An 8,671-nucleotide genomic window follows, 5' to 3' on the forward strand; every position below is an offset into this window, starting at 1 on the left:
ACTATTTTTTGGACAGCTCTGTAAGTTGGACCCAGAGAAAACAGTAAAACGTATATAATTGTACAGAGACTTTTTACTTCTTGAACATCCACGAACAATAAGAGGATTTATTCCGGGTTATAATACTCAGAGTCTCTGCAAATTGCAAATACAAGCTTTTGATACATGTGAACACATATGTAGAAAATATACTATTCCCTGAGATATTTATATGGAAAAAAAACATTGTAAAAAATCCATTCAAAGCATTGGTATCGTAGAATACCAATCAAGGCTAATCAGAGTGAAAAAAAAAACATGTGCGAGTTTGCGTCTATAAATAAGGAAATACTACCAGGTGCTTTATGGAAGTTTCGCCAAATTTATCGTGAGCAACTTAAATATTGCATGACGGTGGCGCTAGCTCTTAGTACAATATTTAGCAAGCCATATGCTACATGTACTTTGGACTCCACACACTTTTACCAGCCCATTCATTGCGTTCATACCACGATGATGACATCAACACCGCAATTTATTCCTTAAATAAAAATGTCTTTAATTCCAGTAAATGTCTTAATGTACAAACATGAACATAAATATGAACATTATTTTGATATATTGTCACCTTGTACAGCAATAAGTTAATTTTAGAATGTGTAACAATCATCTTCGTATTGAAAAACTTTTATGGGCTAATGTTCAACGTAACGATAGAATTTGCAATGTTTGTAAACCCGGGGCGATTCCACAGAAACACAAATTGTCTTAATTTCGAATCTCTTATGAATGAAAACGATGAAAAAACTCAATTAGGCAAATTTTTAGCTATTATAATGAATCATTTTAAAAACCCACCCAGCATTTCAAACACATAAAACTGTTAGATAATCATAGAAGCATGTATTTTCCTTTTGATAAATGTGTAACCATTTTCCCCCATTATATCTTCCCTCTGACAGTAAGAACCCACAGCCTGGTTATTTAATTATTAGTATACTATTTTATAACCTTATCGTTTGTTATGATGGAAAAAAAATAAACAATGAATTCCGGTTTATTTTGTTTTTAAAGCAGCACTCGCACAGTTTTGACAACTTTTTTTTATTTTTGTCTTGAAACGAGCCAATTTTTACGTAAATATCTGAAAACCAGTAATAGAAGACTGCTGACAAAAGATCTGAAAACAGTTTTTCATATTAACTTTTGAAAATAAATGATTTATGGCTAAAGGTGCTACATTAAACGCTTTAAAATAAATGCATAATACATCTAATTTAGAACATCAATATGAAAAGACATGGGTCTTGTGTGCAACACTCCACTTTATCATTGTGAAGCTTTATGGCAAGGCCTTTTTCTATATTAACAGTTCTGTTTCAATCTTATAAGTACTTTCAAAGATACATGTATGGCCTGGACAAGAATCCAGTTCCTAAATAGTACGTTAAGGGCAGACAACTTAACAAATATGCAAGGGATGATTACGGTTCATGTGCACTGCACCTCCTCTAATTGCCATATATCTACAACTGATATTTCTTTAGTAGTTTCCAAGATATGGTCCGGACAAACTACCAATTTCAACTATCAAGAAAGTTTCAGGGGAGTTAACTAAACTAGACGCCAACGGCAAATTGTCAATTTTATTGAAACAGCTTTTGACACAAACATATTTCAACATTTGTCCTGCAAGCGAAAGAACAGACCTGTGTCTTGTGCGCGACCCACAGCATGACGAACCTTCATGGCAAGTGTTTTTAACATCCTACAATGCAGGGTCAATATCTAGCCAATACAAATGTTATTTCAACCTTTGCCCTCTTGGGATGACCTTGACCTTTGAGGTGCAGACCTGGGACATGTGCGAGATATACCGCCTTATCATGGTGAACCTTCATGGCAAGTTTTTGAAAACCGTATAATGCATGGTCAAGATACAGCCCAGACAAGGCTTATTTCAACTTTTGACCCCTAAGGGTGACCTCAACCTTTCAAGTACATATCTTGGTATTGATGCTGAGTCGCAATCTCATTATTGTGAACGTTGTTGCATCTTTTTTTGAAAAACCAATTATTCATGGTCAAAATACAGCCTGGACAAGGCTCAGTCTGGATGGATACACTACCACACGCACATACACGAAACTGCCATTATGACAACTATGTCTTGCTTACTGCCTGCGGGTTGAACAATAAATGAGAAACCACAACGAATACAGAAAGGACAGTACCATAACCAATTAAATTGTTGATAATATATCTGTTGAAAAGCCATACAGCTTTATAATTACAATATGCCAAGAAGTTGTGGGTATATCAGATTTTGAATATGTTGACATTTTTTCAAAAGTTGCCTCCCAGACAATCTAAACAAATATGATAACACAACATCAATATGATTTTGCCTTGTGTGGGAATAATGTAAGTGTAATATGTTATCATTCTGAAAGAAAATACAAAGTATATTTTGAATTTTATTCAAAGTCTTAAAAAAGTAATATTTACAATAATGCTTACAATTAGTGATGTATGTAGGTACTCGTTCATGTTTTTGGTAAAATGCTCTTTTTTGTATGCCAATATAAAGTGTGGTTAATCATAAGGAGTGTAAAAATATGAGCTAAAAGCTTGAACCCTTCAGCAAATGATGGTATTGGTTCAAATATCATCTTTGAAGACCACAATTCTCATTAGCGTCAACAATGCTAATAATCACTTAATTACAACTTTGTTGTTGCATGATTGGTTGATTGACATTATCATGTGATGTTATCAATGTATTGATACATTATTGATTAAAACACACTAAAATAAAATATAACAATAAATAATCCCAAGACAGATGCAATATAATATTCAAATATTCCTGACATTAGAAAGCTCAAGCAATATATACATGCATACATTACATCATAGAGCCCTGAAACATGTACAATTTAAAGTTTTAATCATAATAATCATTCATTTCATAACTTACCCTTTTGAATATTTAACCATTTTTACAACCTTTTATGGAAATGCTCATTATAATTATGCTCACATATACATTTCCTACAGAGATTAAATAGCACGAAAATGCCAAATTTCTTGACTGACCAAGGTATGGTTAATCTTTGAGTATTTGCTTGACAGATTTCTTTACCCTTTTCAGATGGAACTGCACAAGCAAAACGATCCTTTAAGTTATAATCACTTATATTGATATTTGAGCAATTATTGGTATGCCAAATATGGTAAACTTATCTTAACGTTTTTATAAAAAACTTTTCACAAATGTATGGTATCTGTTGTATACAACAATACTAAATTGTAAATAATTTTTTTATTTTTTTTATTTTATCAGAAAAAAAATGGGTTGTTTTATTAAAACCATACTTTCACATGATTGAAAGGTGGATTCGTCACCATTTAAGCAAAGAAAGTACTGTACATTAACTAATCTATAATAAAATAATATAGAAAATTATTCCATGGATGTCAGTAAAAATAATTGATTGAATACTACTGCTATATGCATTTGCATCTGCATTTGGTAGTCTGCATAAGTATCAAGATCATACAAGAAATATCACAGTTTATGATGGTTAAATACTGCTCTTTCATGTTGTCAGTAACTCAGTATAATTAACAGCATAACAAGTTATTTTGGCACCAATGATGGATAAACAAGAAATCTTTTTAAACTTAATACCTAATTAAAAATTAAGGCCTCTGATAAAATATACTTGAAATTCAGAATTTAACAACCAATGCATCGGAATGTAGATTTTAATATACTCCTCAAAATAATTTAAGGACCACAAAATGCAAGGGCTATAATTAAAGTACGTAATAGCGAATAACAATGGTAAACACATGAGATCAAAAGGTGTGGTCACTACTGAAATTTAATTCTTAACTACAGATATCATGTAGTTCATATAATAAATTGTTTTGTTTGTAATAATTATATTGATGAAATTATAGCCCTTCAATTTTGTAGTCCTTAAATTATTTTGATGAGTATAATTAAGTCCTATCAGAGGCCTTTAATAAATAATATCACACAAACAATTGACCAGTTACAGTTGTCAATCAAACAATGAGTTGACCACAATGAGTTGACCAATAACACATTGTTGCACTGCCCAGTGGATTTACTAAAATGATATCGACAATTTGGAATATAAGAATAATATGGCACATAACTTGTAAAATATAGTAAATTTCATCATTACCAGTTCTCAGATATCTAAGAATCTAATTATAAGGTTCATTTTTAAGGCAGCCAGGTGCATTTAAAAAAGAAGATCAAAAAGACACTTATGTGATGAAAATGGTCACTAAAATTAAATTTAAAATGGTATAAATTCCACCCATACAACAAAAAAAAGAAATCGGGATTTTCCATTTCTGGCCATTATCAAAATTATCTATTTTTAGACATATTTGATATGACAACACAAAATATATATACTATTAGTGCAGTATTTCAAAAGCTGGGCATTAGGTCTGGAGAAAAAAAAATCAAAATGTGTTTTATTTTGTGTTGCATTATTTTGTAAATTTCTGCTTGTCTGCCTCATTCTTATTCATCAGAGGTTTGATAATGATAAATCTGTGGTATGCATAGCATCATCACTCTGGTGAAAGAAAATGGGCTGCCTTTAAGCACACATGCATCAAACTACAACTCCATACATTAAATAAAAATTTACACAAAGCAATGCCAAAATAACCAGCAATTTATGGTATCAATCACACCTTTGTTCTTCACCAATAATAATCAATTCAACATTTTATTTTTCTCTAGAAAATCAGAATCTGTTTTATTATTTTACTAGTTCCCCAGTTGGTTTGGGTTTTCCATAGTTATATTTCGTCAATTTAGAGGTCAATCTCAGAATGAGGCTGCTTGTCCTACGGAAAGACCCTCCGTTGGTGCAAAACATTATTTGACTAGGAATCCATCTTATTTCACATTGTTTACACGTATAAAAGCAGCGAAATTGAAATTATTTGATTTTGATGTTTGTCTGTTTATATTGTATTGGTTTTTTTCTTCCTGAAAATTGCGACTTTCAAAGGCACATTTGGGGAAAATCGGGGTCCGCCGCGCGTACTGGCTACGACAAAGAAGGGAAAAATTGCCCCGGCTAATACTTAAGCGAATAATAATTGTAGTTTACTATATCTTCCAAAATATGTATTTCGGTAATCGAATATTCGAATAACACTCCTCTGATCTTATAAAGCAAGACAGTCCAGTCCGGCTTGCAAAAACCAATTCACTATTCATGACAGCATGTCCACAAATCTGACAAAGCTTTTCTATACATTAGCATCATGCAGTATATTGTTGTCATGATATGTAACTGAATTGAACAAGACTGTGACCATGTATCCAACAGTCCTCAGTGATTTGAGCATAATATAGAGGACACTTGGAAAACTTTATTAGTCTAAATTTCGAGGATAAAAGAACACTCTGACTCTGTCAGTTATCCAACCTTTACACCAAGGACACTGTGTAAACATTAAAGCACAGATTTCACACGCCACCAGGTGACCACACGGCAGGAAGACGATTTCTACTGGCTTCTCTTTGCAGGAATGACACTGTGCAGTTCGCCGCAATCCCTCATTTACCTCAACATGAGCTAAAAACAGGTAAAATATATAAAATGATTTTTTTTAGTATTTTCGGAGCATAATTTGGAGACTAAATAAATCATGTATATATGGTACTACTTATACAAGTAATTAAGTGATAGCAAAAAAATGTTTTTTCTTGCGTAATTAGATTTTCAAGAACTTGAAAAGCATTTAAGCGAGAGGGTCAATATGGCATATTGAGGTAAAAATATAAAGATTGTTTCAGACGGTATTGTTGGTATTTGCATAAGCATGTTTTGTATGTGTAATCATATGATTAAATAAGAGATGTTTGTCAAACATTATGCCCCTAAGAGCACCATGTTGTCAAGATTATTTGGACAATTGAATGAAATGTGTATGGACCAAAATTACAACTGATTTGTCATTGATGTTTGATGCCTTTGAGGCAATGTTAAGATAATGACCATTCAAAGTGTAGGAATAGTAGGTACAGTTTTTAATCCTGTTCAGATGATGACTGAACTTTGCAGATAAACAACAAGAGCTGTCACAGAGACAGCGCGCTTGACTATTCCGCCGCTTTTCAGTGTATGGATTGAAAAGATTTGGTGAAACATGAATGGATCACTGTTAGATTAGATTTCAATGCAATACATGATGTGCTGAAGTATTCACATAGAATGAATTGGAAAATATTTGAGGTGGTACGCAAACTTTAAAGTAAATTCTAAGTCCAAAAAGGGGCATAATTCTGTCAAAATGCTTCATACAGTAACCTTCTCCTGTGTACAGGTTGGGGGCATGATGGTGAACAAGCATGCGAGGTTTCAAAGCCAGATGTCAATGGACTTTGAATATATTTGAGGTGGTATGCAAACTTTAACAAATATTCGTAGTAGAAAAAATCTAATGGCCAATATGAGTTGTGACCTTGACCTTTAACTTTATTACCTCAAAATCCATAGGAGTCATCTACTGGTCACCTCCAACCAAAATGTCAAGTTTGAAGGCCATGGGTGCAGGCATTGTTGAGCTATCACACAGACAAGATTTTTGCGCTCAATGTCACTGTGACCTTGACCTTTGACCCCATGACCCCTTAAATCAATAGGGGTCATCTACTGGTCAGGCCCAACTTCCAAGTCAAGTTTGATGACCATAGGTCCAGGAATTGTCGAGTTTGTGTTTAAGGTCACTGTGGCCTTGACATGATGACCCCTGAAATCATTAAGGGTCATCTACTGGTCAGGCCCAACCTTTAAGTCAAGTTTGAGGGCCATGATTGCCGGCATTGTTGAGTTATCACTCAGACAAACTTTTAGCGTTCAAGGTCACTGTGACTTTGATCTTTAACCCCATGACCCCTTAAATCAATAGGGTTCATCTACTGGTCAGGCCCATCCTTTATGTCAAGTTTGCAGGCCATAGGTCCAGGCATTATTGAGTAATCACTCGGACAAACTTTGACAATTTTTCCCAATTAAAGGTCACTGTGACCTTGACCTCTGACCCCTAAAATCAATAGGGGTCATCTACTGGTCAGGCCCAAACATCATGTTTAGTTTTCTGGCAAAAGATCCAGGAATTGTGGAATAATCACTCGGACAAGCTCAGGTCCATCGACGGACCGACCGAATGACCCGACATGTGCAAAGCAATATACCCCCTCTTCTTCGAAGGGGGGCATAAAAAGAATGGCTAAAACGAAAACAGCCTGTTTGACTTTAATATACCTTCTTGGTTTAGAGGTGTGCCCCACTCCTGCAGGATCGCTACTAGATCAACTACTTCCAGATTATTGAGGGACTGCCCTGAAGAGACAAATGGAAATGTCATATATGTGATTTTAAGCATTTTTCAGCTTATACCTAGAAAGTTATGCTTCCAAATCAGTTATTTGTGAAATCAGAAACATCGACATATATAAGTTTTGAGTATCTAATACAGTGTGTGTATATACAAAGTGATAAATGACGTCATAAATGTTATGTTGGAAGGCAATAATTTGCTTTAAATGAAGACTTTAAACAAAGATAACTTTACCATTTAGTCACTATTATACACGAAACAAAGTGCAGTCTACACCCCTTGCATAGCCCCACATTAGCTTCTTAAAACACTTCGAAAAACCTTTTCCCAAAATGGTCACCTGATGGAGCACTGTCAAAATTTGGATACAGGTGTGTTGATGTGTTTGCAGAAACTAATCACCTAATCATCTCTTTGAGCGGCATAGGCTGCCCTTTGTTTCGTTATAAATGGTGAAGAAAAAGAAACACTCTGTAATACAAGCAGTAATCATCAGTTAGTTCCTACCAACCTCAAATACTATCTACAGCTTGCTATATTCCATGATGAATCTATTGCACATCATTCTCAATAAAAGTTATGAAGATAAAACTGTTTCCCAATTTTCTGTAAATTTACCAAAATCCAACCCCAGGTTTTTACATGAAAACTACCTTGACCTTTATCCTCACTGACGCCAACAGCACTTGCAAGACGAGGTTTTTGTCAAACAATATGCCCCCCCCCCTCCCTTGAGCACCAAGTTGTCATGAACATTTGGACAACTGAATGAAATATGCATAGACCAAAATGACAGCTGATTTGTCATTGACATTGTATCCCTTTGAGGCAGTTTTACGATTATGAGCAATTCAAAGTGTGAGGATAGGTACAGTTTTTAATCATGTTCAGATGATGACTGATATTTGCAGATAAACATGTATCCTCTTAGATGCAGGAAATAAGTAAATATGATGAAAATTTCAATGACCAATATGAGTTGTGACCTTGACCTTTTACTCTATGACCTCAAAATCCAAAGAGGTCATCTTCTGGTCACCCCCAGACCATTGACCCGATGACCCCTAAAATCAATAGGAGTCATCAACTGGTTATGCCCAACCTCCAAGTCAAGTTTGAGGTCATGGGTGCAGGCATTGTTGAGTAATCACTCTGACAACCTTTTCGCATTCAAGGTTAAGGTGACCTTGATCTTTGACCTTAGAACCCTAAAACCAATAGGGGTCATCTACTGGTCAGGCTCAGCCTCCATGTACAGTTTGATCACTAGTTTCCCATGCAT

The sequence above is a fragment of the Mya arenaria genome, chromosome 6 (genome assembly GCF_026914265.1).
Source record: "Mya arenaria isolate MELC-2E11 chromosome 6, ASM2691426v1".
Lineage (NCBI taxonomy): Eukaryota > Metazoa > Mollusca > Bivalvia > Myida > Myidae > Mya > Mya arenaria.